The sequence below is a fragment of the Lipotes vexillifer genome, unplaced genomic scaffold (assembly GCF_000442215.2).
Source record: "Lipotes vexillifer unplaced genomic scaffold, Lipotes_vexillifer_v1.1 scaffold1643, whole genome shotgun sequence".
Lineage (NCBI taxonomy): Eukaryota > Metazoa > Chordata > Mammalia > Artiodactyla > Lipotidae > Lipotes > Lipotes vexillifer.
The window spans coordinates 284,179-311,780 of NW_006784879.1; the positions used below are offsets into that span (position 1 = coordinate 284,179).

The following is a 27,602-nucleotide window of genomic DNA, read 5'->3' on the forward strand; positions in this document are numbered from 1 at the left end:
GGACTTAAACCACAGACAGAGGGAAGACATCTTTCATTTGGTCTAGATCAGGAGGGATAAAAGCACATAAGAGTGTAGCCTGGAGTCCGTAATGAAAATGTCACTTCAGAGCAGAACTTGGTTTTGAAGACTCGAAATACTTAGACAAGTGGCCGGAGAGAAGGAAAACAATCTAAGCAGAAGTCATAGAGTGAGCATGGCTAAGAGCTCAGGAGCTACGCTTCAACAGGCCTGGCTTCTGACGAGTCAAGCCTGAGAATGGACAAGTCATTTAGCCCCTCTGTGCCTCAGTTTTATCATCTGTATAATGGGGATAATAACAACATCTACCCCCTAGGGTTGTTGAGAGGATCAAGTGAGAGTATTTGACAAATAGTAAGCAATCAGTTGTTAGTTTCTATTGTTATTGTACAGCTATAAGATGATATATTAATTAATATAATAAGAATTCAGAAAGAGAGGCTGCCTATCAGAAATCAGAGGAGTCCCTGTTAAGACAGTAGCTGTGATATTCTAAGCAGGACAACCGTAACCTAGAGTTGGTGGGTAAAGCCAGGCTCCTGATGGCCATGAGATACTGGCTGAGATCCAGGCGGAACAGCAGAAGGACCACCCCGAAAGCACCATCCATACCTACCAAGAGGTGGTGTGGCAGGAGGGTTGGCTGGAATCTGTGGGTGATTTCTAGTAAACTTCCTTGCCAGCAGCCATGGTCAAGTCAATAATAAGACATATGTTATAAAGGAGTTGTAGGTTACAAAGCATTTCTACATGTACTAGCTGAGTACTTTGCATGTAACAAGCCCGTCCACAGCTAATAGAGAGCTACCCTGGCAAGAAGGAGTTCGGTTTATCATTTGAAAAGTTACTGCCAAGCAAAGCCAATCTGGGGAAAGAAGTGAGAGACATAAGACTTGCCTTTATAGCACAAGAGACATGGATTTGAGCCAGAAAATGATTGATTAATGCAGTATCTTTCACTGATTTAAGAGAAAATAGGTAAGCTTTAAAAAAAATTTTCCAGTCTATGCATTTTTATCTGCAAGCAGGCCACCAATGAGCCTTCAGAGTCCTAAACTCCTATCTGCTGGGTCCTGATTCTTTTATGATCAAAGGAGAAAGGATTAAAATACACACACACACAAAACTACCAATTATTCCTGGTACCCTGTGCTCCCATTCAGGGTTTCTCTAGCAGTTAACACCTGCAGATGCTCCCCAGGGTTATACACATTCATCTTCCACTAAGTTTAATAAGTTCCATAAGGCACATAATAATAGTTTGAGGAAGTGGAAAACTTAGCCTTACCTAAAAAAAAGAAAACAACATAAAACTACAAAGTACTCCTGTGTGTGCCTGACAACCACAAAGGGAGAGGACCAGATGAAGAGCAGGTATGCGTTCTCCACGGTATGGTTTTGGTTACTCTGCCCATCCTCACTTGTCCAGTTATCTGGGATCTTTTATGTAGTAATACATAGATTGCTTTCTATCGTACCCACGACAGATGCCTCCAGCTTCTGTCAAAATTCAAGGCGTCCAATACTTTCTAGAAAGTATCTGCCATTTAGTCCACTGCTGGGTTTCAATAAATACTGAACCTCAACAACTGAAAAGACTGATCCACTTATAATAAAAACCTTTGCCACAGAAGGAGTAGAAAAAAATCCAATCAGAAAGGTTTTCTGGTGGATCCACGATCACATCACAGAAGCAAAAAGGTGCCTTTTTCTGATTTGCGGGGCAACCTTACTTCTAGCACACAGAAGTGATAAAATGAGACTTTTTTTCATACTACCAGGAATGATAAATTTAAACAAAAATAAATATCATTTACTGTACTGTGTCCTCAATATTACACTGGGCATTTTACATTTATTATTTTCCCGAATTTTCACACAATAGGGTGGATCACCCATGTCCCTAATTTTCAGGGCAGGGCTCTGAGGCTCAGGAGGTTTAATAACTGACCCAAGGACATAGCAGAGAAGCTTGAATTCCAACGAGCATCTTTCTGACTTCCAACAGTGTCACACCACCAATACAGCTAAACAAGCAACAGAGCAACTTGGTATCCAACTAAACGCACCAAATACACTACAGTGATCAGTGAAGTACAAACTTTATTAAAGCCAAGAGTTATGAAAACAATTTAACATATTCCATTCTGTCCACACTTGCTCTTTGAACTTGACATTACCACAGCCTAGAAAACAGGCTGCTCACCCTTCCTTGCCATCAAATACAGCAGAATCTAGAGCCGCCCCATCCAGTAGAAACATAACAAGAGTTATGTCTGTAAGTTTACATTTTCTTGTGGCCACATTTTTTTAAGTAAAAAAAAAAGAGAGATGAAATTAACAACTTAATTTAGTTAATCTAATTATCCAAAATAGTAGCATTTAAACATGTAATCAATATAAAAATTATTACTGAGACATTTTACATTCTTTCCTTCATGGTAAGTCTGAAATCTGGTATGTCTTTTACACTCACAGTGCAACTCAATTCAGACTAGCGCATTGCAAGTGCTCAGTAGCTCCATATAAATTTGAAGCTACCATATTGGGCCACACAGATATACACCCTTAGAGTTACATGTACAAAACCCCTTTAATAATTAGCCCCATGTCACTATAATGATCTGAAAAGAGAATGCTCTTTTCTTGCTTCTATATGTACACGCTCCTAAAGGGGAGGTGGGGTGGAGGATGGAAGGACTGGGAGTTTGGGGTTAGCAGATGCAAACTCTTATATATAGAATGGATAAAAAACAAGGTCATAATGTATAGCACAGGGAACTACATTCAATATGCTGTGATAAACCATAATGGAAAAGAATATGAAAAAGAACGTATATATACGTATAACTGAATCATTTTGCTATACAGCAGAAATCAGCACAACATTGTAAATCAACTACCTTTGCTGTAGAGCAGGAATTCACACAACACTGTAAATCAACTACAGTTCTATAAAATAAAAATTTTTAAGTACAATTCCTAATCTAAATAAATAAACAAATAAATAAATAAATAAATAGAAGTATACGTTCCTGGGATGAGATTAGAGGGATACCAACCAGACACTGCCTGAAATTCCACCACTGCAGCTTCCACTTAGTTCTTTAAATATAGTACTTTGAGCTGTTCTAACAAAAACGCCCCTGAACAGAACACTTTACACTGATATGCATCGTTAAACCTTAGGTCACACAAAGGGAGCTGACAGCATGTCTGTGAAGAGTGGACAGGACAAGAAGACAAAACGAGATAGCTGACTTTCGGCATACCTAGGCTCTGAGCCTATCACAAGTCGCTGTCCCAAATTCCCTTTGTCCTCAACAGCTTGGAGGAATTACTGAAATCACTCCTTGTCAAGAATAACTAATGTCAAGAAACACAAAAAGGATGGACTTCCCGGGTGGCACAGTGGTTAAGAATCCGCCTGCCAACGCAGGGGACACGAGTTTGAGCCCTGGTCCGGGAAGATCCCACATGCCACAGAGCAACTAAGCCCTTGTGCCACAACTACTGAGCCTGCGCTCTAGAGCCCACAAGCCACAACTATTGAGCCTGTGTGCCTAGAGCCCATGCTCCGCAACAAGAGAAGCCACCGCAATGAGAAGCCCACGCACCGCAATGAAGAGTAGCCCCCGCTCGCTGCAACTAGAGAAAGCCCATGGGTGGCAACGAAGACCCAATGCAGCCAAAAATGAATAAATAAATAAATTTTAAAAAGAAATACAAAAAGGAAACTACTGGGGCTTCCCTGGTATCCAACCCAATAACCTAAGGCAAACGCTGTAAATGCCCACAGGGTCCCACAGACGTAACGCAGGGGCCAGATGAGCCTGTTCCCAGCTGAGGGCACAGACTTGAGTCCAGGCCAGGAGACCACGGCGGGTGGGAATGTGGCCCCAGCGTTGCTTGGTCACCTGACTTCTCAAGAGAAGTCACAAAGCTGGATTTTCAGGTTCATCACCTGATTTTTACATGGTAGCAACTCACATAATATTTTACATAGATAGCCGTGTACAGCTAAACAGGAAGTGGATGCAAATCAGACGTTATCTCAGGGAACTCATTTGCAAACTCAGAGTTTACATGCAGACTAAGAGTGGGACTACACCTCACGGAGCATTGACACTGCACCCTCTTCCTGCCATGATCTTTGCTGTCCTCTGGGGGAGATAAAACCATGCCTTGCCAGCTCTGAGACCAAGAGAAGCACAGAAAGCAAGACAGGGTGGGCTACGTGCTACACTTGCCTTCTGGGGCATCTTCACCTGTAAGATGAGGGGCTGGTTTAGCCCAGGGCAGCATCGGGAGGGGCACAATCTGGAGTGAGTGGAATACACTTGCCCATAGAGAAGGGACAGCCACATCTTGGAGGCACACAATCGTCCCAGTCAGTGGACAGACCTGGGGCAGCAGGAGCTACCAATGTCTTAAAAAGAAGGCAAAAATACAGATTTTTCTGGAAAACCTCCTAATCATTAAATGTTGGCAACTAATTCAAACCCTATTCCAATACTGTATGAGCTGAATTCAGCTCATAGGGCCACCTCTTTGTAGCCCCTGGATCAGGACATCTCCAAAGTTCCACCTAGCCCCTTAAACGTGTAATTCTCACAACTTCCCTGCAGCATTAACTTGACCCACTTTCTCATGTAAAGCTTTTAAAGAGGTGCTGTTGATTGCAGGAGACTAGGAGAAAAATGACTAAATGAAACACAGTATCCTGGATCGGATCCTGGAATTAAAGGACGTTAGTGGAAAAACTGGTAAAAATCCAAATGAAGTTGGCAGTTATAGTATTGTATCACTGTTAATTTCTTGGCTTTGGGAAGTTTACTACAGTTAAGTAAGCTGTTAACGTTAGGGAAAGCTGGGTAAATGTACATGGGGATTCTCTGAACTACTTTGGCTACTCTTCCATAAATCTAAAATAATCTCGAAATAAAATTTTTTTTAAAGAACTCATAGAACCGTACCCCACCCAAAGTATTAACTTTATAGTACATTAATTTCTAAAATGAAATGTGTTTTTAAACTTGCTAGTAAGCAGAACCATGAATTGCCCCGAATCTTCACTCTGATAGACTAAGAGAAACCAGAACGTACCAGAACAGGTTCTGTCCTTTGCTTTATAGCGTCTGTGCAACAACCTGTGGGGAATGGAATCAGTGGACTTTTACTAAGATAGCAAATGGCTGAATTTAGGTAATTATGATTAATTTGACTTGAGAAAGTTGCCAAATACTCAACAGCTTTTTGGTCTTAGAATACAAATTAACTTAACAACTGGAAGACTGGAGACAGGATTACCCAAACAAGAGAGGTAGAACCGAAGTAATAAATGAAAAGTTCTGGCATGGAATAATGCAAACTGCACAACAAAAGGCAGTGATCAGTGCCCTCTGGCAAATGAGGTAATTAACATAAATAACATACAGTCTATTCACATCTCACCCAGCGTTTGAAAGGGCAAGTTAGGTTACAACATACTTACATCATCACGTTTCCAACCAGCTCCTTTCAATCTTTCTTTGCTTTTGCAATAAGGCGGGATACATGGACAGAAATAAGCTGACATATTTCCAAATGTATAGAGAAAGCTGTACCATGAATGGGACGCGCTGAAATCAACCAGCAGGAAAAGCTGTAGGAACTCTTTTCTAATTTGCATTCTGTCTGCCATTCCTATTATTACGGTCTTAAATCAATGTGACATATATAGTAAATATACTTAATAGAAAACATGAAATAAAATAATTAGTTTCATTAGTGCTTTGTGGCAAACAGATTTACAATAACTTTAAGCCACAAGAATGCCCAGAGCAAGAAATAGTCATTCTTGTTTAACAAATATTTATGAGGCTCTACCACAAAGCAACCTATGCGCTCAGCCTCAGGAATAAGGATAGAGCAGAACAAAGACCTCTGGTCCTGTGGAACTTACATTCTAGCAGAAGGGAGAAGAGACAAGGAATGAGACCAATAAATAAAATGTAGACTCTGTTAGATGATGCTAAATGCTAAGGAATAATAAAGTAAAGAAAGGAGACAGAAAGTGTTGGAGGGGTGTTGAAAGTTAAGGCGGGTGATCAAAAAATCAGGAAAGGCCTCACTGGACAAGTGACATTTGAGGAAAGACCTGAGGGATGTGAGGGAGCCTTGCCACATGGATACAGGGCGGGAAAGGAAAGGGAATTTCAGCAAATGCAAAAGCTCAGCGGTGGAAGCAGGCCCAGACTGTTTCAAGAGACAGTCAGGATGGATGAAGTGGAGAAAGTAAACAGGGGAAAGTAAAAGATGAAGTGAGAGAGTAATGGCGGCCTAGGTCACATAGTAGCTTATAGGTCACAGGAATGACTCTGGCTTTTCCTCTGAATGAGATGGAAAGAGGATTGACATGATCTGAGCACATCTAATAACAGACTAAACGGGATCAGGCTGGAAGCAGAGAGGCCGGTTAGGACATTCCATTAATCCAGGTGAAAAATTATGGTGGCCTGGCCCAGCGTGATAGCAGTCAGATGATAAGAAATGGATTCTGAATATATTTTGAAGGATTTGGATTTGCTGATGGGGTGTGAGAGAAAGATAATTCAAGAATGACTCCAAATGTTTTGTCCTAAGTAAATGGAAGAATGGAATGCTGTTCACTGAGATGGAAAGACTGGCGGAGCAGGTTGGTGGGGGAGGGGAGCAGGTTGGAGGTAAGAGGAGAATTAGGATTTCCTTTTTGGACAGTTACATTGTTTGTTTTTATTGTGGTTTTAAATTCAAGCAGTTGTTTTTTTTTTCATGTGGTAATAGTTTTAATTGGCTAAATGCCCTAACTGAACACACTTCCCAAAATTATTAAGTAATAGCCACACCATTTTCATTAAAAAACATTTCAAAACCAAAAGGGCAAAAGAACTTGAAGTTTTGCCTTTTCCCCAAGGTTCATTAAACAGCTAAAAACAGAGCTGAATAGATAAATCACAAAATAATAACTAGTAACTAGCAATACTGAAACCTAGTTAACTCTCAATTACCCAGATAATCAGAAGTTATCCAGAACACTTTACTCACCAAACTCAATGGAGAAATGGCACTGAATGTATCGGTGGACTAGAAAGTATTAGCAAAACATCTGTATGTTTCAAGCAGTTGATTTTTATTCCAGTATTCCTGAACTTACATAATCAAAAAACAAGCTGATGGGATATTACCTCCAGATCCATTCAGAAAAGGCATTATCAGCCCTAGGTTTCATCACTGATTTACCTTTTCCAAAGCTCATCGCCACATCCTACACCCCTCTCAGACCCTCCCTCCGAAAACATTAACGCTTCTCAGCAGTAGTAACTTTGACAAGATTCAAGCAATTAACAAGGCAATTTTGCCCCCAACCTGCCTTTTTTTCCCCCTCCCTTTGCCTCTAGAAGCCCTCTTTTGCCCACACATCCTTGTGCGACCCCCCCAGATGCAATTTCCCAGAAGGGATCCCCCAGAAATGATCACCCAGTGAAAGACACCTCTCAGCACCCTTGAGGGGTTCCAAGGACATGTTATGTTTGAAATGCCTATTAGACACATCTGAGTATCGATGACCAGCAGGCAGGCAGATAAAGAGGCCTGGGGTTCACAGGAGAGATCAGGGCTACAAATAAAAATGTAGCAATCTTCATCATACAGATGAATTTTAAAGCATAGGCTAAATAGAGAAGAGATATAAGTGCCCTGAGGCACTCCATTTAGAGTTTGGGGAGATGAGGAACCAGCAAAGGAGGCTGAGAAAGACCAGCCAGAGAGGAACAAGGAAAACCAGGAGGGGTGTGTCCGGGCAGTCAAGTGGAGAATGTATTCAGGAGGGAGAACAATCGCCCGTGTCAAATGCTGCTGTAGTTGAAATAAGAGGAGAATGGGACCACGGTGGACCGCAGCAGTTAAACGTCACTGATGACCTGATAAGAGCAGAGGCAGTGGAGTCCGAGTGAGGGGTAAAAACCCCACGGTATGGGTTCCGGATAGAATGGGGCGGGGTTGGGGGCGGATAGCAATATTAGACGTGATGAATACAGATGACTCATTCCAAATGTTCTGTTGTAAGAGGAAGAGAAGAAACTGGCCAGTAGCTAGAAGCGAAATCAGAGTCAAGAGAGGATGTTTTTATTTAATGGGAAAAATAATAACTTGTATGCCTGTGGGAATTCAGTAGAGAGAAGAAAACTGATGATATAGGAGGGAAAGGAGAAATTTTATGGAGCAATGCCCTTGAGAGGGTATTTGGAAATGGGACGTCGTGCCCAAGGAGCTGGGGGCTCAGGCACAGACACAGGCAGGTGCTTAGGTGTGGTGCAGGGAACATGTGGAAGTTCTCTTCCGATTGCTTCCATTTTTATTTTTATTTTTTAGTGAAAAAGGAAGTGGCAAAGAATACAGAGACAATGGATATTTGAAGAGCAAGTATAAAGTATGGGATGGTTGTCTAAGAGAGGGAGGGAATGAACAGACAGCGGCAACACGACATGACTGTCAGGTGACATCAAGGGCCCACCTGGCACTTGTGATCACTAACTTAGAGTGAGATGATCAATACGGTGGGGTATGGTTTTGTCCTGGCACATGCGGCTGCACAGGTGCAAGTACAGAGTAGGTGCAGAGAAAGAGATGGATTTAACCGGAATTGTGGTTTAGTCAAGCGAGAATGACACAGTGTGAGAGGGACAAGGGTGATGAGGATGTAAGCAGTGATGAGAGTGGTTGATCAGGGAATTCAAGCTGGGAAAGGAGAGAAGTCAGGACTTGGGGTGAGGGTGGAACCGTGAAGAGGTGGCAGATTCAATGAACTGAAGGTCCTGGTGGTCCAAGGACTGTCGAGGTTGGAGGTACCGCACAAGGCGAGCCAGAAGGACGGGAGTGGTGGTCAGAGTGGGGTGTCCAGAGAGAGTTATGGAGGCACTGAGGTTACTGGTGATGACAGGACCAAGGGCATGACCCTGGGATGGAGTCACTGAGGAAGGTAGGAGACCGCTCATGGGAGGAGATGAGGTTGAGAAGCTGAGGGATGAAGGGGTTGGGAGGATTACCAACATGAAGAGTGAAATTCAGGAGAACCAGCAGGAGTTGCGCTGGAGACAGGGACAGTGAGCCAGAAACCGAGCCCTTCAGGGAACGAGGGGAGTGACTGCGTGGGGGAGCAGACGCCTGGCAAGGGACGGGGGGCCACACAGAGACCTGAGACACAGCAGGAGGCTTTCGGGAGGAGGGGACACAGCACAGAAACCTCGGAGAAAAAACATTTTTTTTTAATAAATTTATTTATTTATTATTTTTGGCTGTGCTGGGTCTTCGTTGCTGCACGCGGGCTTTTCTCTAGTTGCGGCGAGCGGGGGCTACTCTTCATTGCGGTGCGCGGGCTTCTCATTGCGGTGGCTTCTCTTGTTGCGGAGCACGGGCTCTGGGCACGCGGGCTTCAGTAGTTGCGGCACGTGGGCACAGTACTTGTGGCTCGTGGGCTCTAGAGCACAGGCTCAGTAGTTGTGGCGCGTGGGCTTAGTTGCTCCGCGGCATGTGGGATCTTCCCGGACCAGGGCTCGAACCCGTGTCCCTGCATTGGCAGGCGGATTCTTAACCACTGCGCTGCCAGGGAAGTGTAGAGGATACTACCCCATCCCTAACCGTGGTTCAAGGGTAAGGTTAAAAACCTGCAGCCACTTGAGAGGCCTTGCAGGAGAAGCAGTATTGTCAGGGGAGCCCCCAGGTTTCTATAAAAGCAAGAAGGGGAAGGGGATGTCCACAGACAAGGTCAGGAAGTTGGGGATTTGCTGATGACTGACCCCGAGGGCACAGAGTGCACAGGGAGGGGGCTCCAGAGGGAGAGACAGGATTTTAAAAACTGAAGTAGGGACTTCCCTGGTAGTCCAGTGGTAAAGAATTCACCTTCCAGTGCAGGGGATGTGGGTTCGATCCCTGGTCGGGGAACTAAGATCCCACACGCCAGAGGGCAACTAAGCCAGCGCACCACAACTACTGAGCCCACGCACCCTAGAGCCCTGGAGCGAAGCCTGCAACACACAGCTAGAGAGAAGCCCGCAAGGTGCAACGAAGATCCTGTGTGCCGCAACTAAGACCCGATGCAGCCATATTAATTAATTAATTAATTAATTAATTAATTTAAAAAACTGAAGTAAAGCGTCAAATGAGGATATGCCAAAGGGATGAGGGATGCCTTGGGAGTCCAGGCTTCCTATGGTGACTGGCACCAACAGGAGTAGGAAGTGTGATGCGACTGGTCCTGATGCTGAAGGCAGAGAGTGATGGAGAGGCTGGCAGTGTAGAAGGGTCTTTCCAGGAGCTGGGGGGTCCTATCTGACCCCTACTGAGGACGTTAGGGGTGCTGAGGAAGGTGGGGGGCTGCTGAGAAGATACAGACTTACTCCTCACTAATGGGCCGGTAGAGAGATGTTTTGTAAAATTAGCCTCTTCCGAAAAATGTGAAAGTACTGACTTGATCTAACTATCCCAGCAATTACCTTAGATCCTTTATGTCTAGAAATAAATGTAAATCCTCTAGAAACCACAATTCTGCGTTTTTTAAACTACCCAAGGGAACTCCCTGGCAGTCCAGTGGTTAGGACTCGGCGCTTTCACTGCCGGGGCCCGGGTTCCGTCCCTGGTCGGGGAACTAAGATCCCACAAGCCACGTGGCCAAAAACATAAAATAAACTACCCCAAATTTCCTCAACTACGGGAGAATGAACATGAAAGCACATAAGCCTTCACAGTGACACACTGGCCATTGGGTGCTATAAACATTCTAAGTTAAAGAAACACCAAATGATGTACATTCTTCCGCAAGCACCTACAATCTTATAAAACATCAGAACAAGGAGAAGCAGTGCTTAGGCCCTGAACTCTTTAGAAGGATTCTTAGAAGGAAACTGTGTGCTTATTTTACGTCTGGAAAATAAGATTAGACAGATAGTTACATCATATTTCCTGACAAGATTATTAGAGTGCGGTTGCCACAGTAACCAGTGAGCCACGTGCATAGCTGGAGGAGGAGGAAAGTTAGAGGGCATCTTTTTCAAAAAGAATAAATGATATACTTTCAGAGCAGGTAAGAATCGCTAAAGGCCCTGTAGTTGGATCCTTCACCCAAAGGGCCCTAGAAGATATAAAGATTTTACATATAGAGAAACTGTAAGAAATGTTCTTTTGAAATTTCACATCATCCAAAGAGAAAAATAAGGCAAAAATGAAACTTCTTGGGCATGAGTTGAGATATGTTGGAAAACTTATCAGTAATAATAAATAAAATAAAGATTTCAAGCCTAACTACAAAGAACAGAGACATATCCTTAGTACTTACTAGATGCCGAGCACTTTCTTTTCACTTAATCCTCACAACAATTCCATTCCTTCGGCTGAGCAGTCAAAGAAGTAATCAAGGTTACAGAGTATAGTTGTCCCTTTGGATCAGAGGGTTCCACATCCGCAGATTGAACCAACCACAGATCGAAAATATTTGAAAAAAAAAATTCCAGAAAGTTCCAAGAAGCAAAACTTGAATTTCCTGCACTCTAGCAACTGTTTACACAGCATTATGTATTATAAGTAATCTAGAGATGATTTAAAGTATGCAGGAGGATATGCATATGTTATATGCAAATATATGCCATTTTATATAAGGAAGGTGAGCATCTTGGATTTCTGTATCCTCGGGGGGTTCCGGAACCAATCCGCTCGCGGATACCAAGGGATGACTGTAATTTCCAGAGCTGGGATTTGAACCCCGGTAAGCCCAGCCCCCAAACCTGCCCTGCATTTAGAGACTCTCAGGATGGCCCGGTATCCATGACAGCTGTAGTCAGGTTATCAGTCCAGATGAGCGTCTAGCCTGCCTGTCACCAAAAGCTGACGTGAGAAAGTCACTCTCATCCTCTCTGAACCTGAGTTTCCTCATCTGGAAATGAGATTAAATAACCTTTTCACGGAGGGAAAACCAAAGATCCAAATAAGTCTCTGGCCTAGTCTTATACATACAAAGTCATGCTCTTAGAAACAGGTCAGGGGAAACCTTAATGGTCTCATCACCTCCTGGTGTTTATATCGCGTCCGAGACATCCCCGTGCCAAAGTCTCATCCATCTTACACCTGAATTCTTCCAAGTGCGGGTTACTCACCAGCCAATGAAGAAAAACACTTTAACTCCAGACAATTAAACTCTGTCCCATCTAATGTCCCTTCTCTGACTCTAGTTGTATACTATGCAAGTCTGGACACTCAGGAAGCTCTAAATATTGGAAGATACCAGCTCCTTTGAAGAAGAGCCTCGCAACCTTTTCCACACCTGCGCCCCCCTCCACCTGTCATGCACTATTTTCTGTTCTCCACGTTCCCTAAAGATCGCAGGCATGGATGAACAACCTCTAGCCCAAATGTCCTCAGGACCCTGGGAAGGTATTCTGTTAGGCTAAGAGGCTTAAATGCATTTAGAAAAACTAGATCTTTCTTATTACTTCCCCAACACATTGTTAACATTCTGGATTTTTAAATATGTATATAAAAGATAGACAAAAAAAAAAAAGATAATAGGAGGTGAAGGGTTATGCTCCATCAGTACACACACCCTCCATCAGTTCTGTTCAGATGCAGCTTTTATTTTCTTCTGGCTCTGAGCACTCCTTTGACAACAGTTTATCGTCCACAGCATCTTCTGCAAGTCTCACATCTCTCTAGAATCAGACAGCCTCAAGTCACACCCCAGCTACTTAACTAGCTGTGCAACCTACAGCACTACCTAAAAGCTCAGTGCCTCAATTTACTCATCTGTAAAATGGCAATAACAATAACGTCAACCTCATAAAGTTCTAGTGAGGTCAAATAAGAACGCTTAGTGCCTGGCACAAATATGTAAACATTAGCTACTGTCATTGCGGTTCCCCTTGACTGTCAGGCCTCTATTTTTTGTGTACTTCCTTTTAAGATCTAAGTTCATCAGGAAACTGCCACATTGTCACACTTCTTCCTTCTGGTACTTTCCCCTTATCTTCTACGAAGGGTTCGTTTACAAATACACAGTCAGAATTAAAACATCTGAGAGTTTCCTAACTTTCCTGACATCTGGAGTATGATCACTTAGCAATTCTTATTCAACATTTTTTAAAACAAGAGCTCCCTTACAGTCTCTCCAGCATTCATTTTGGAGGTTGAGTCTACTGACTCACCACCTTGTACACAGCGGGCGTTTGGATCTGTCCTCCTAGTGAGTGGTTGGTTCATGGTCTTCTGCGGATCCATCCGGTCTTTCATCTATGTGACCAATGCCCCTTGTGGTCAATGGCACACATATTAAGGACAGATGGCTGGGGTCTGAGGTTCAATCTGAAATTGTGGAACAAAGCTACACTCATTGGCCTATCTGGGAATTAAACCTCTGGCCTTTGGCCTTTTTAAGTATCATACCATAAACCAACAGGCCCATATTCTTGGCCTCCAGACAAAAGCAATAAATTCTCGTGGATTGTTCTTAGTCATTTGTAAAGTTCTACAAGTGGAGGATCTGTCAGATAACGAATATTCTACACTCAAAATGTTGTGACATAAACACTGGTTCAAAAATAGCAATCGTTACAAAAGACATTAAGCTACACATTGAACACTGAAGACTTTAATGGCAGCTGACTTCAGAAGTAAGGAGAAACCTTCTGCTTCTTCACTATGGAGCTTGAAAAACAAATGACCCTCCCAAGGAAGGTCTGCCCACCTGGGTTAGTTGGGGAGAGAATCAGAGGCTCAGTCAAATTTCCATTTTAATGGTATTTAGAAAGTGGTCTCTGACTGTGGTAAGGCTAAAGAAAACATCTTCAAAATATAAGTAATGAATCTATAAGGAGGGGAAAGTAATAAGGAACCAAACAAATAATGAAGTTGACAGTTTCCTTGAGTCTGACAACAACGCAGCCTAAATGGGCATGATGTTGGAATCTTGGAAACTGGGAAGGGAGCTTCTGCAGCCAATTCTTTCTTAACATCACCATCACCTCCACCATTTACTGATCATGTGCCAGTAAATGACTGTGCTAAGAGTAAGAGTGTTCACGCCATACCTCATTAATCTTTATAAAAACCCCAATGGCAGAGATTACTGAGCTTTAACAAGGGTAAGTAACATGCACAAGGTCGCACAGAACAGGGCTGGGACTCAAACACCAAAGCCTCTCCATGCCCTTAATTACTGCCTTCCAACTAACACCAGCATCCCTGCATCTGGCCTGCCACTTCCCAGCCAGAGACAGACCCAACTCTGAAGAGAACAGAAACTTCCATTTGGTGGCTTTACCAGTACTGGACACCATGGTCCCAAAGGCCACCGATTTGTCTATGGCCACACTGCTAGGAGTTGCTGTTCTGTTCCAGAAAGACCATCTGAAATATGTACTACCTGAATACCCACCACACAGGGAAGAATAATGAAAACTGGACAGACTCCACGATAGGAATCAAAGTAAGCTCCGAAAAGAAGCAGGCAGGTTGCATAAAAGGTAAAGGGTTTCCTGCCCCAATATTACATTAAGAAAATAACCTCCTGGCAGGGAAGACTCCATGAATCCCAGTGAAAGGAAGCAGAGGGAGATGGAGGTGAGCAGTAGAGGGAGGTGGATGTGGGGAAAACCAAACTCCACCTTCGTATGCTAGCTAGAAGCCAGCCAGAACTCAGACTCAAATGATTTCCCAAGAGGGTTCAAACAGCTAAGGAGGGAAAAACATTTTCCCCTCCCAGGCCAAGCTTAAGAGATTGTGGGTGTGTGCATGGGGGAGGTGGTAGGCCCCTATTTATAACAGGGGCAACATCTTCATTTTCACCCCCATCAGTTTGTTGTGGTGGTTTTATTTTATTTTATATTGGTGGAGGAACAAACGGGAACTTGGGTAGGAAAAAAAAAAGTTACAAAGGAAATTCTGTAGTTTGTTTTTCATTCATGGAATATACAAATTCCATCACAACTATTACACCCTTTAGGGACCCTCTATGGGAGGAGTAATGCTGGTGGAAACTCAAATTCTGAAACAATGGGATCACCCTTTAACTTTCAGCATATAAAACTTATGTGCTGATTCTTTTCATTTTAAATAACTTTCAAAAGACAAAAATAGCACAGCCCAAGAAGTAAGATTTAAGTGTGAAATCCCTTCATAACAGAACAACTCATTCATCAAAACAGCTGTTAAAACCCAATCAATGGCCCACTCACTTACTGGAAAAGTGTAAATACAAAGATTTCCTCAGAATAAAATTCTCTGAACTGGTCTTCTAAAATAAGTGCAGCGATTTATATCTGCTCATAGTTAATGACATAATGGCAAAACTATTACTAAAAGTATAGACTCTTCTAATAAAAGTAGTCAAGAAACAGAAAAAGGACCACCTTTTTTCTGTAAAACTAATATGTAAAGGCAGAACTACTAGGAAAATCAAGGGACTATGCCTGCCTCTATTCTCATCAGATACACAGAAAATGAGGACCGTGCTCCCTTCCTCCCTCTCTCTTCATGCCGCGGAGTGCACAGAGGCAGAGGCTCAGTGCGCTCAAGATTCGGTTCCACCCTTAACCCACCACCATGGCCCCATGACTGAGGAAGGTTTTGCTGCTGGAGGTGTAATGGACGTTAATACTGCTCTGCAAGAGGTGCTGAAGACCGCCCTCATCCAGGAGGGCCTAGCACGTGGAATTCGCGAAGCTGCCAAAGCCTTAGACAAGCGCCAAGCCCATCTCTGCGTGCTTGCATCCAACTGTGATAAGCCTATGTATGTCAAGTTGGTGGAGGCCCTTTGTGCTGAGCACCAAATCAACCTGATTAAGATTGATGACCATGGGCTTCCCTGGTGGCGCAGTGGTTGGGAGTCCGCCTGCCGATGCAGGGGACGCGGGTTCGTGCCCCGGTCCGGGAAGATCCCACATGCCGCGGAGCATCTGGGCCCGTGAGCCATGACCGCTGAGCCTGCGCGACCGGAGCCTGTGCTCCGCAACAGGAGAGGCCACAACAGTGAGAGGTCTGAGTACTGCAAAAAAAAAAAAAAAAGACTGATGACCACAAGAAACTAGGGGAATGGGTAGAGGCCTCTGTAAAACTGACAGAGAGGGAAAACCCCGTAAAGTGGTTGGTTGCAGCTGTGTGGTGGTTAAGGCCTATGGCAGAGTCTCAGGCCAAGGATGTCATCGAGGAGTAAACGCAAGAAATGGTCAAATTAAAAAACTGGGCTCTTATTCTTCATATCTGGTTTTTTATTTGGGGCAGGAAAGTAAGGTACCTATTAATGAAGGACAAAAGATATTCATTGCAAAATAACTGGAAGCATGCTATCTGTCTCCTGGTTTCTAAGTGAAAGCCTATTCTCCCAACCAGTAAGTAACTTCAGTGTTGGCAAGCAGAAGAGCCCAGTAAAGATAGGCTTACAGTAAGGTACTGTTGACAGGGCTTCTTGGCTGTGAACATTTATCACGACTACAACAAGGCCAGCCTAGAACCTACAGAAATGGGTTGAGGCTAGTCAAGCATGGGTGTCAATAACCTAAAATCCTAAAGCTGGATTGGATTTAGGCTGTGGGACACTAGGAGGTACATGAAGTCCAGGTGCATTTATGCACGTGCCCATTAGGGAAGGTCAGGGTGCCTTAACCTTTACTTACCTAAATATTAGGCACAGAAACAAGATGTGCTTCCATGTATTCTATTCCCTCTAGAATCTCAGTAGGGAGACGTAATGGTGACCCAGGTACTTCAAGCCTGGATCGAGCTGGGTTTGTTGGTATGAGTATGAAATGTTGAGCCAGGTAGGACTAATGGAAGTCTTAAAACTGGAATCCCTTGTAAATTGCCAAGTGGGGGTGCTTTGAGTTTCTCTAACCTGGTTTGCCAGTCTTACTATACAGTTACAGGACAGATGTGAAGGGAAAGTGAATTCAGTTTGCTTTTTTTTTTTTTTTTGGCGGTATGGAAAACCGAGGGCCTAGGTTCTTTGGCGGTATGCGGGCCTCTCACTGCCGTGGCCTCTCCCGTTGCAGAGCACAGGCTCCGGACGCGCAGGCTCAGCGGCCATGGCTCACAGGCCCAAATGCTCCGCGGCATGTGGGATCTTCCCGGACCAGGGCATGAACCAGCGTCCCCTGCATCGGCAGGCGGACTCTCAACCGCTGCGCCACCAGGGAAGCCCTCAGTTTGTTTTTAATTCTAATTTCTTTATATCATCGTCGGCTTAACATTTTGAGTCCCTATACTGTATCTAGTGCTGTTTGAGTCTGTTGATGCAGTGGAAAAACCATATTTTTGTTTGAAAAAAAAAAGAAAGAAAAGAAAATGAGGACTGTGATTTGACAACCCTTGCAAAATAGTCCCCCAGGGGACAAAAGTCCTGGGGACAGAACGCAGCAGTGTACAGCCACAGCCAGTGGGGTACCCTCCTATCACGTTAAACACTACTGAGTATTTATAACTATAATAACCTTCTTTACACACGAAGACCTTGTGGTTAAAGAAGTGTTTTTTAAATATCTTTACTGAGTCAAAATATTAGTCACCAAATGAAAGTTTTCAAAAACTCTTCACTACATCATGTCCACTCTGAGCAAACAACACTCTTTGTTACAAGCACATTTTCGAGTATTTTGTTTCACCGTGGAACAAAGGAATCACTCACTGGGCTGTCCTCATTCGCGGCTGGCCTCATTCAGTTCACTTGAAGAACCTCTGACCCATCACCACCACGATCGCCCCCCCCCTTGTGTTTTCTCTATGGCACCTTTCAGAGAACAACTCCACTCAGTTCAAATGTCAATGATGCCATTATGGGCATGGAACCTTTTAGAGGATGTTGGCTGCTTATACCATTGTGTGACTGGACAACTGACTTGACATTCAGTTTTTTAGAGGTGGTCCAGATCTCAGTTTCCTTCCAGCTTCCTTAAAATAGAGGTGAGATCATCAAGGTCAGAAGAAAGGTGCCCAGTTACTATAATACCAATGAATAAACAGAAACATAAAAAATAAAGCAATTAAGACCATTAGCTTGTAAATGTTATTTGGGTTTTAAATAGTTGTGGTGAAATGAGACCGAGTGCAAATATACTGGAGCGAATACTGGACGCTGAGCCATCAGTACATGAATCTTGAACGGATATGTGGTTGACTCACAGCAAGACATTCATTAACTCAGAAGTGGAGATGCATAATAAGGAGGTAGAGAGATGTATTTGAATAGCTCTACATTTTTTTAAAGGCACAAATCATGATAAGCATTTGTCTCTTTAAACTTTACGACATCATAATCCAGCACAATGACTGCCTTTACAAAGAAGCACTTCACTTACTAGAGCAGGCATACAGTTTATTTAAACATGATATTTTTTATATCCAATCTATACACTGTCTTTTAAAGGGCAACTGTACCAACACTACAAATCTGTTAGTGAACGAACAGAATTTTAAAAATGCAATTCTAAATGACTCCTGAGTCTGAGGAAGATACAGATATTAAAGTTTATATCTATACATTGTTCCTAAAAGGATGCATCTAAAACAGTGATTGAAATAAATCTTTTCTGGAACACAGCTGGGCATAACTTGACAAACACTGAAATAGGTGCTCTGTTTATTGATTGTTTTGGTTGACTCATTCAGGTAGGCAACATTTACTGAGTGCCTACCAGGTACCGTGCACTATGAAAGGGGCTTGAGGGTATAAAAATGGAATGAGAGTAGTTTTTTACTCTTAATAAAAACCAATAATAATAATACTAGATTGAAAATATAAATAATCAATAGGACTTAAGCATAGGTGCTTTCATGAGTGATTTACATGCATTAACTCATTTATCCTAAAAACAATCCTAGGAGATAACCATTTTACAGGTGACAGAGCTGAAGCACAGAAAGGTTAAGTGACTTGTCCAATGTCACACAGCGTGGAGCCAGTACAGCACGGGTTTGAACCCAGGCCACCTGGGACTACAGTCCACACTCCTCACCATCATGTTGTACTAAGCTGCTCACAGGCTGATGGGAAGGTGGCTGCGCCTGGAAAGGCTTCCTAGAGAAACACACACAGGAGCCGAGTCCTGAAGGATGAGGTGGATGGAATGGGGAGAGGGAGGCATTTTGGTCAGAGGTTAAAACTACCTAAGAGCACAGAGGCAAGAAACCTCTTCTCATCCACAGAGCAAGTAGTTGCTAAAGCTGGGACTAAGGATGCACACAACAAGGGGCAGGAGACGTGGCTGGAGAGGGAAGCAGGGGTCAGAAAACAACACCTGAAACCTATGGGCGGGAAGGGGGTGAGTGAAGGGTTTTTCCTCCTGGGAATACCGAGGATGGGTGGAAGGGGGGTGAACTAGGAAGCAAGGAGACAAGTTGAGAAGCAATTCAAGAGAAAAGTGATGAGGACCTAATGGAGGTGGTGGGAATGGTCAAGCGACCAACGATCATAGCAACACGACAGCATGGAGATCCGCCAGGAATGAATAATTTAGACATGCACAGTCTTCATGTAAAAGATGTGCATATCTTCCATATAAAATGACTTTAATTACCTGTAGGTGATGTGGAAACCTAGAGATCATAAACAAAAATACAGATGCCAACACGAAAGAGCATTCATTGCACATAACCCACGGAGCACGGCTTCAGCCCCCGCTCTGCCACCAGAGTGGGGTGACTGCGACAGCCCACGTGGCCACTCGCTGCTCACTCCTCTGTAATCAGCCTAGAAATGAGCTATACGTCTCCTTCTCATTGAGTCTCTGCCCGCCATTTCTCAGCGGAGGCGTGTCAGAATCAGTAAAATGCTTCATCCTACTTCTCTATTAGCTTATTTTCAACAAGTGTTTACAACAAACACAGCTTCACAAAAATCACAAAGATTAAGAGTACAACCACACTCTCAGAAAACAGATCTCTTTAACAGACATTGCATCAAAATGGAAACTGCCTAATGACACTGTCTAGAATGTGGAACGTACAGAGACCTCATATCATTTTCATAATTTAACACATCCTTATCATTTAAAGCCAGGAACCCAGAGTTATTATATATTCCTTATAACAAAATCAAATCGATAGAACTGTGTGCTTTCCAGGATTTCTGAGGATTGGCCGCTCACCTATAGAGAAGGCCTGAGTAATAATACAAGAACCAGAAGCACAAGTTGCGATGCAAATTGCAATTTAAAAAACAAACACATTCAGACCATGGCATATGGTTCACAGAGACAAGCGTTCTTATACGACAACCCACACGTGATGGGGAAATGAATGTCAGACAGGAAAGCTGAGTTTACCTTCCAGACCAGCCCTGACCTGTATGACCTCAGGAAGTCTCTTAACCTATGTGTGACTCAGTTTCCTCATTTGTAAAGATGGAATACTTATAGGTGTTTCACTTCTTTTTTTAAACCCACAGTTAAATAAGTTTGGCAAATACTGCGTACTTGGGCTTCCCTGGTGGCGCAGTGGTTGAGAGTCTGCCTGCCACTGCAGGAGACACGGGTTCGTGCCCTGGTCTGGGAAGATCCCACATGCCACGGAGCGGCTGCGCCCGTGAGCCATGGCCGCTGAGCCTGCGCGTCCAAAGCCTGTGCTCCGCAACGGGAGAGGCCACAGCAGTGAGAGGCCCACGTACCGCAAAAAAAAAAAATACTGCGTACTTTACTAATCCTCCTCTGGAAGACGCGCAAAACACATGCAATATTAAACGCTCTGACAAGTTCTGCCATCAAGAAACCTCTTTCTTTAAACTTGTTTGACCAAATAAAGTTCTAGTCATTTAACACTTTAGAACCTTGGCATTCCAAGAGACAAAGCATAGCAAACAGCAGGGAAGGGGTCTTTCCACAAAGCTCGGCTTTCCTGGGTGAGGACCTCATCCTCTGCTATTCAGAAAGGTTTCCTCCCATGTAGCAGGATCAAGGCACAGGCAGCAAAGGGGGCACCACACAGTCTCTCCAACTGAAATACTGCCTCTCTCTCCAGGGCAGTATTTCCAAAGACCCCAATTAGGACTCTTGCTTGGGTCACATGTCTACCTCCTGGACTAATCGCTGTGGTCAAGGGACTAGGGCACAGGGACCAGCAGGCACAGAAGCACAGGACAACGACGCAATAAATATTTGCAAACAAATGAATAAAGTGGGAAAGGGCTGCTGGGCTGGGCAGACAAACAGCAGATTGCCAGTTCAACCACTACGTAGGCTTTTATGATTATTATGACTGAAAATTTTAGCGCTGAGAGTCCTGTCAACAAAGGCAAAAAGCAAACACAGTGTTATTTTAACTAACCGATTTTTTTAAAGGAAGCAGGTAAGTTTTTTAAATGAGAAAAGTTTGGTTTTCCTGGCTCTAAATGCTAACAGCAATTTGGCATAGAAGCTATTCACTCAAAAATATCCACGGGGGCTTCCCTGGTGGCGCAGTGGTTGAGAGTCCGCCTGCCGATGCAGGGGACGCGGGTTCGTGCCCCGGTCCGGGAAGATCCCACATGCCGTGGAGCGGCTGGGCCCGTGAGCCATGGCCGCTGAGCCTGCGCGTCCGGAGCCTGTGCTCCGGCAACGGGAGAGGCCACAACAGTGAGAGGCCCGCAAAAAAATATATATATATATCCACGGGTCCTTAAGGAAGCACAGAATAGGAAAATGGACTGATTATTCCTTTAACCAAAAAATGTGGACATGTCCTTCACACTCAGCTTCTCATATCAACTTTTGCTAAAAGCCAAAGACAAACATTAAAAACTAAAGGCACTTCAGGGCGCTTCCTCCAGGCAGGTCCAGCCAGATAGTTTTCTAGAAACCTAATAACAAAGAGGACTCTACTCTGACTACCTGGGGGATAGTCCTCTAGGTCCTGCCAGGCGGAATAGAAAGAGTAAAGGCCGCAGGGTTGGACAGACGACCAACGTTACCGGCTTCTGGCCTCCACTGATTAGCTTTGGAAAATGGTTGAAGGATTTTAAGCAGGGAATGATACGCTTGGATTTTCATTTCAGAAAGCCACTGGGGCAGCTGTGCAGACAGAGGATCAGAGTGAGGCCATGGGGCTAGCAGTTAAAAGGCTGCTGAAGTTTGCCTGAAGAGCCGGTGATGACAGCCTGAACGAAATCTTAATGGGACTTAGTGCCCACAAAATCTCCTTAGTCTACAACAGATGAGCCTCACTCGTGAGGCATCTATGACAGCAGTGGTGGCCCAGGGACACACAGTCCTTCCCCAGAGTATTTTGTGGAGGGCTGTTCCCCCACCCACTAATGAGGTCCTTGCACGCAGCAGAGAACAAGCAACTTCTTAAGCTTTTATACTAAAACAAACAGAAGAAAAATGGTTCTGACAGCAAGAGGCTGGAGGAGGCCCAGAATGAACTGACCCCAGAGCGCGAGCAGTGGCTAAGGCTTCGTTCCTCAGGGTCCTCATGGGCGGAAGAGATGCCGCCTACCTCCTCCCAGGAAGCTTGCTTCCCCTTGTTGAAGACTGATTTCCCATAGAAACAATGTTAGAATCAAACAAACTTCTTGTATAATTTATCTTGATAAACATGATTCACTTCTGCAAAACTTTTAGCAAAATTATATTACAATAAGTTCTGTCCTCCCTCCCCTACCTAAAACACACAAACAAAAAAAACCCTAAAATACAAACTATAATTTAAGAGCTCAGCAAAATGATAAGACTGATCAACAATCCTCGATCTTTCTAAGTCTATAATGGAGCATCTGAGCCAGTCCTTCAAAATGGCAAAGAGCCAGCACCTCTGAGAAGCGTTCACCTTAGGCAGCAGGTAAACCATGGCCTAGGCCATTCTAGGTCCCATCCTCACCTGTCTTCTAAAACCAAAAAGGATTTTCTGACTTGGTTACAACTTAGCAGGTCTCCCAGCCTCCAGCCTTGCCATACTGTAAGCCCATTACCACACTGGGGTCAAATGTAAATCTGATGTCTCCCCTTCTTTCTGGACTCCTTAAAAGGTGCTGGAAAGTCCTCCATGACTTAACTCCAAACTATAACTTCAAACGTTAAATTCTTTTCCCACCTGTCACTAACTCTTAGCCTTCAAGCCTCAACTCAGGCTCAACTCAGGCGTCAACTTCCCAGGGGAACGTCCATCTAGCTCTGAACTAAGCCAAGGGCCAGCCTGTCATCCCACAGCACTGTGGGCACACCTCTTACTACATGATACTGAGATTATCCGTTAGAGTCCGCATGTTCTTTTTGTTTTGCTTATCTTCCTACCCCTGGTAGTAGCACTGGGCCCAACACATCACAGGCACCTCAGTGGTGTTTGCTAAACTAACTACAGAATGAAACTCCTTCTCTGACTTCCCTCTCTACCCCTGACCTTCAATTTCCTGCCCTACAACTGTGTGCCTCAATGTGCACAAATGGGTTATTTTAACCACAAATCCCCAGTGCTGAATAGCATCACATAACTCTTCACAAGTTCACCATTAAACAACTCATATGAAAGAATGTCTGCTAGGGGACTTCTCTGGTGGCGCAGTCGTTAAGAATCTACCTGCGAAAGCATGGAACACGGGTTCGAGCCCTGGTCCGGGAAGATCCCACGTGCAGTGGAGCAACTAAGCCTGCGAGCCACAACTCCTGAGCCCGCGTGCCACGAGCCCATGCTCCGCAACAAGAGAAGCCACTGCAATGAGAAGCACGTGCACCACAACGAAGAGTAGCCCCCGCTCGCCACAACTAGAAAAGCCCACGCGCAGCAACAGACCCAACACACCCAAAAATTAATTAATTAATTTTTTAAAAAGAATGTCTACTTAGATTAATAATAATGAGCGAATGCCCAGACTAGAGATTGAAACCTTCCATATATCTTCATATACACTGAACAGCCTGAACAACTCTTTAGGGTAAAAATATCCTTTCTTCTCATCGTTTTTCTCAACCCTATCTTTCAAAACACACACATGCAACAATATCTTTGAAAATTCCGGGCTGAAACAAGAAGGGATCTGTACTTAGATATGACGGAAGAGATGATCAGTTCTCTCATCGAACTTCTCCAAAAGATCCCTTATGTGTTCCATTTAAACACGTGTTTCCTCTTACTCATGTCTTGATCTGAACACCAGCAATGCTTCTTAGACGAGAAGACTTCTCACCCTGTGCTTTTGCAAGGATAATACACATTCCCAAACACATCATGTTCTGATCACTTAGGGTGAGGGTCAGGGAACCCAAATGTGTACAGAGGCCAAGGTGGTGTTGGGCCAGTCACTACCTCTTCTGATCTGTGTTAGGCACAGACGTAGGCCTGATTCCAAAGTCTAAGCTCTCAAGAGCGGCTGGAACTGAGATATATGACTGAAACCTCCCAATTTGTAAATACTGGCAACCAATTTAATTTTTTTTAAACTCTGTGTACTTAAAGCATGTTAGAATAGGCTGCAGGCCACTAGCTGGTGACATCTGCTTTCCGTCTAAGCTACCCATTGTCATTTTCAGTGGCCCACTGATTATAAACTTTTGTCTTCTCCAACATGACAGAGAGATCTTTTGTGACTGGAAATACATACGACCCTCTAAGACTGGCACCAATTGTAGGGCCCAACACCCGATGCCGCGGGGTCCAGAACAGCTGGATTAAAGTATCCATGTTAACCAACAGGAGTTTCATCCAGCTCATCATTCCAGGAGAGTTTCCCCCACATTTCAGCTTAATTACCTCAACCACTGTTTCCACCAGGAGCCAGGGGAGAGGTGACAGCAAATGGAGTCTACAGGGAACTGCTCCAAAGGCCCACAGAACCCGAGATAAGTCTGGGAGAGAGAGAGAGATAATGATCCCAAGTTCGTAGAGTGGAACTTGAGAGAGAATAGGTTAGGAGGCTGAGACATTTGAACTCAGAGAGATGGAACTTCTATAGGAAAGGAACAAGGCCTTCCAGGTCTAGAGGGAAGAAAAGGTCAATAAACCTCAAAATAGAAAGGAAGCTTTTAATGAAATGCCCAAAGAAGCTCCTGGTCTGTAGCTGCTTTAACGTAAGATTCACAGGACTATCTAGAGAACTCCCAGGTCCGTCTTTAAGGGCCAAGCCCAACACTGAGCATCTAAAGAGTCCTTTCTGTTCTGTGAGGTACCTGCCAGTGAAACTAAACTTAAGCGCCTTGCCATGGCTCAGTCTCCTTTAAAGTACCTCATTAGGGACCTCCCTGGTCCAGTGGTTAAGACTCTGTGCTCCCAATGCAGGGGGCCCGGGTTCCATCCTTCAATACATTTTATTTTGTGGGGGTAGGCTCAAAACACATGTCTGTTGATAGAGGGACTCTCAGGGCAAAGCTCTTGTAGTAAACACACTGGTCAGAAGAAAGTGAGAAGTAAATTTCTGGTGTTGGGAAGTTGCTGCTGATTTTTGCAGGATGCTTAAGCATGGCACGGCAATCGTAAGAGTGTTAAGTTCAGGGAACTAGACCCTGCATGCCGCAACTAAAGATCCCTCGTGCCACAACTAGGACCCGGCGCAGCCAAATAAATAAATAAGTAAAATTTTAAAAATAAATAAATAAATAAAATAAAGTACCTCACTGGTCCTTTATCCCTTGTGGACGCCTCTGGCTTTATCTGGAGAAACTCACTCTGTAAGCCCTGTCCCACACTCCGCTCTCACACCTACTTTGCCCTCATAAGCTTGGCACAGAAGAAAGATCCATTTTAAACTTGGGTTTAAACAGAAATTTTCTTTATTCGCTCATTTCGCCGGCTACAAATGAGGAAATCCCACCTGCCTCACAGTGGGGATGAGATGAAATAATAGATCAATGGTTCCAACCATAAACGGTGCTCAAATGTTCTTTTCTCTCCCCAAGCCCAGTCTCCCACTCCAGCCCCAGCATTGTTTTCTCTTTCTTTTTCCTTTTTTTATAATTGGAGTATAGTTGATTCACAATGTTGTGTTAATTTCTGCTGTACAGCAAAGTGATTCAGTTACACATATAATATCTACATTCTTTTTTTATATTCTTTTCCATTATGGTTTGTCATAGGATACTGAATATAGTTCCCTGTGCTATACAGTAGGCCCTTGTTGTTTTCCATTCTCTATATAAAAGCTTACATCTGCTCACCCCAACCTCCCACTCCACCCCTCCCCCTCCCTCAACCCCATCCCCCTTCAGCCCCAACGTTTTATAGTTTATGACCCAAAATGTCAAAAGTACAAAATTCTGAAATACAGACTGTACTGAACAGAAGCTTGAAGAGATACACAAGTGATAAATCTCGTTTTCCTCTTCTTACTCATTAATATAAATTTGCTCAGTGACAGATTAACTAAAAAACTGTCAATTCCACGAAGTTGGATGCAAAAACACAACTTAAAACACACAGTAGCCCATATCAACAGCCAGTAATAATTTTTATTGCCGCCTGTACGCTAGTTGCCAGGAAATTTTTTTTTTTAATCTTGGATGTTGTTTTAAATATGTAATAAAAGAAAATATGACCGGCTTTTGAAGCCCATATGCTACTCCTTTTCAGGACTACAAAATGCTCATTCAGAGCTGGTTTGCACACAGCAAGGAGCAGCTTGCTTCAAACACTCCCTCGTACACTGGCAAGTCCCAAACATATTTCTTGAAATTAAACCTTTCCCTGGGCTATGCGCTCATACTGCCACCAAAGGTCAACATCTTCACTTGGACGTTTCAAAGGCATCCCAAACTCAATGTGTTCTAAAGTTATGTCCTTTCGCAACCCCACCAGTCTCCCGCATCACACTGAACAAGGTCCCTACCTACCCAGTTTCTCAAACTCATCACTGATTCCTCTTATTTTCCTCAACTCTCATATGCAAGTCCTACTACTCCTATATTCCAAACACATCCCAAATCTGTCCACCTCTCACCACCTCCTCTAGCAATCCTGAGACCAGAGGTTCTCAAACTTTTCCATGCATCAGATCATCTGGAGGGCTTGTTAAAACACAAATTGCTGGGTCCCGTCCCACCCCCCTAGAGTTTCTGATTCAGTAGGTGTGCGATAAGGCTGCGAATGTGCATTACTAATAAGTTCCCAGGTGATTCTGCTGCTGCTGGTCCTGAGAACACCTTGGAGAACCATCACCCTACACCAAGTCATTATCTCTCACCTCCCTACCCAGGAACACCTAAATTACTGGTTGTCCCACTGTCTTGCCTCCCTCTAATTTATTCTCTACTTAAGGAGCCTCAGTCATCATTTTAAACATATCAGATTGTGTTATTTGAAAATAAAATCCAAACTCCTTAGTTACCACAGTGTATGTGGTCCGGCATGGCTTCTCTGATCCATCGTGCTCTAGCCTCGGTGCCCCTTTAGGTCCCCTAAAACCACAAGCTTCCTCAGGACCTTTGCATATTCTGCTGAATCTGCCTAGAAGCCCCTTCCCCTCACTCTTCTCTCTTGACTGTTCTCTCTTTTCCTTCAGGCATTACCTTAAATGTCACCTCATAAATGTCTCATCTAACTACCCTACATAACCCCCCACCCCACTCCAAATTCCTTATCATTACACCCTTTTTGACAGTTTAAGTGTATTGAATTGTGAGGTATGACGCTCT

At 43.9% G+C, this 27,602-nt stretch overlaps 1 protein-coding gene and 1 pseudogene across 2 annotated transcripts in view; one reads left to right on the forward strand and one right to left on the reverse strand.

Moving 5' to 3' along the window:
* CARMIL1 (capping protein regulator and myosin 1 linker 1) overlaps positions 1-27,602 on the reverse strand; it is a 333,075-nt gene that overhangs the window by 265,228 nt on the left and 40,245 nt on the right. The gene's annotated exons all lie outside the window — the stretch shown is intronic.
* LOC103071019 (40S ribosomal protein S12-like) lies at positions 15,633-16,234 on the forward strand (annotated as a pseudogene).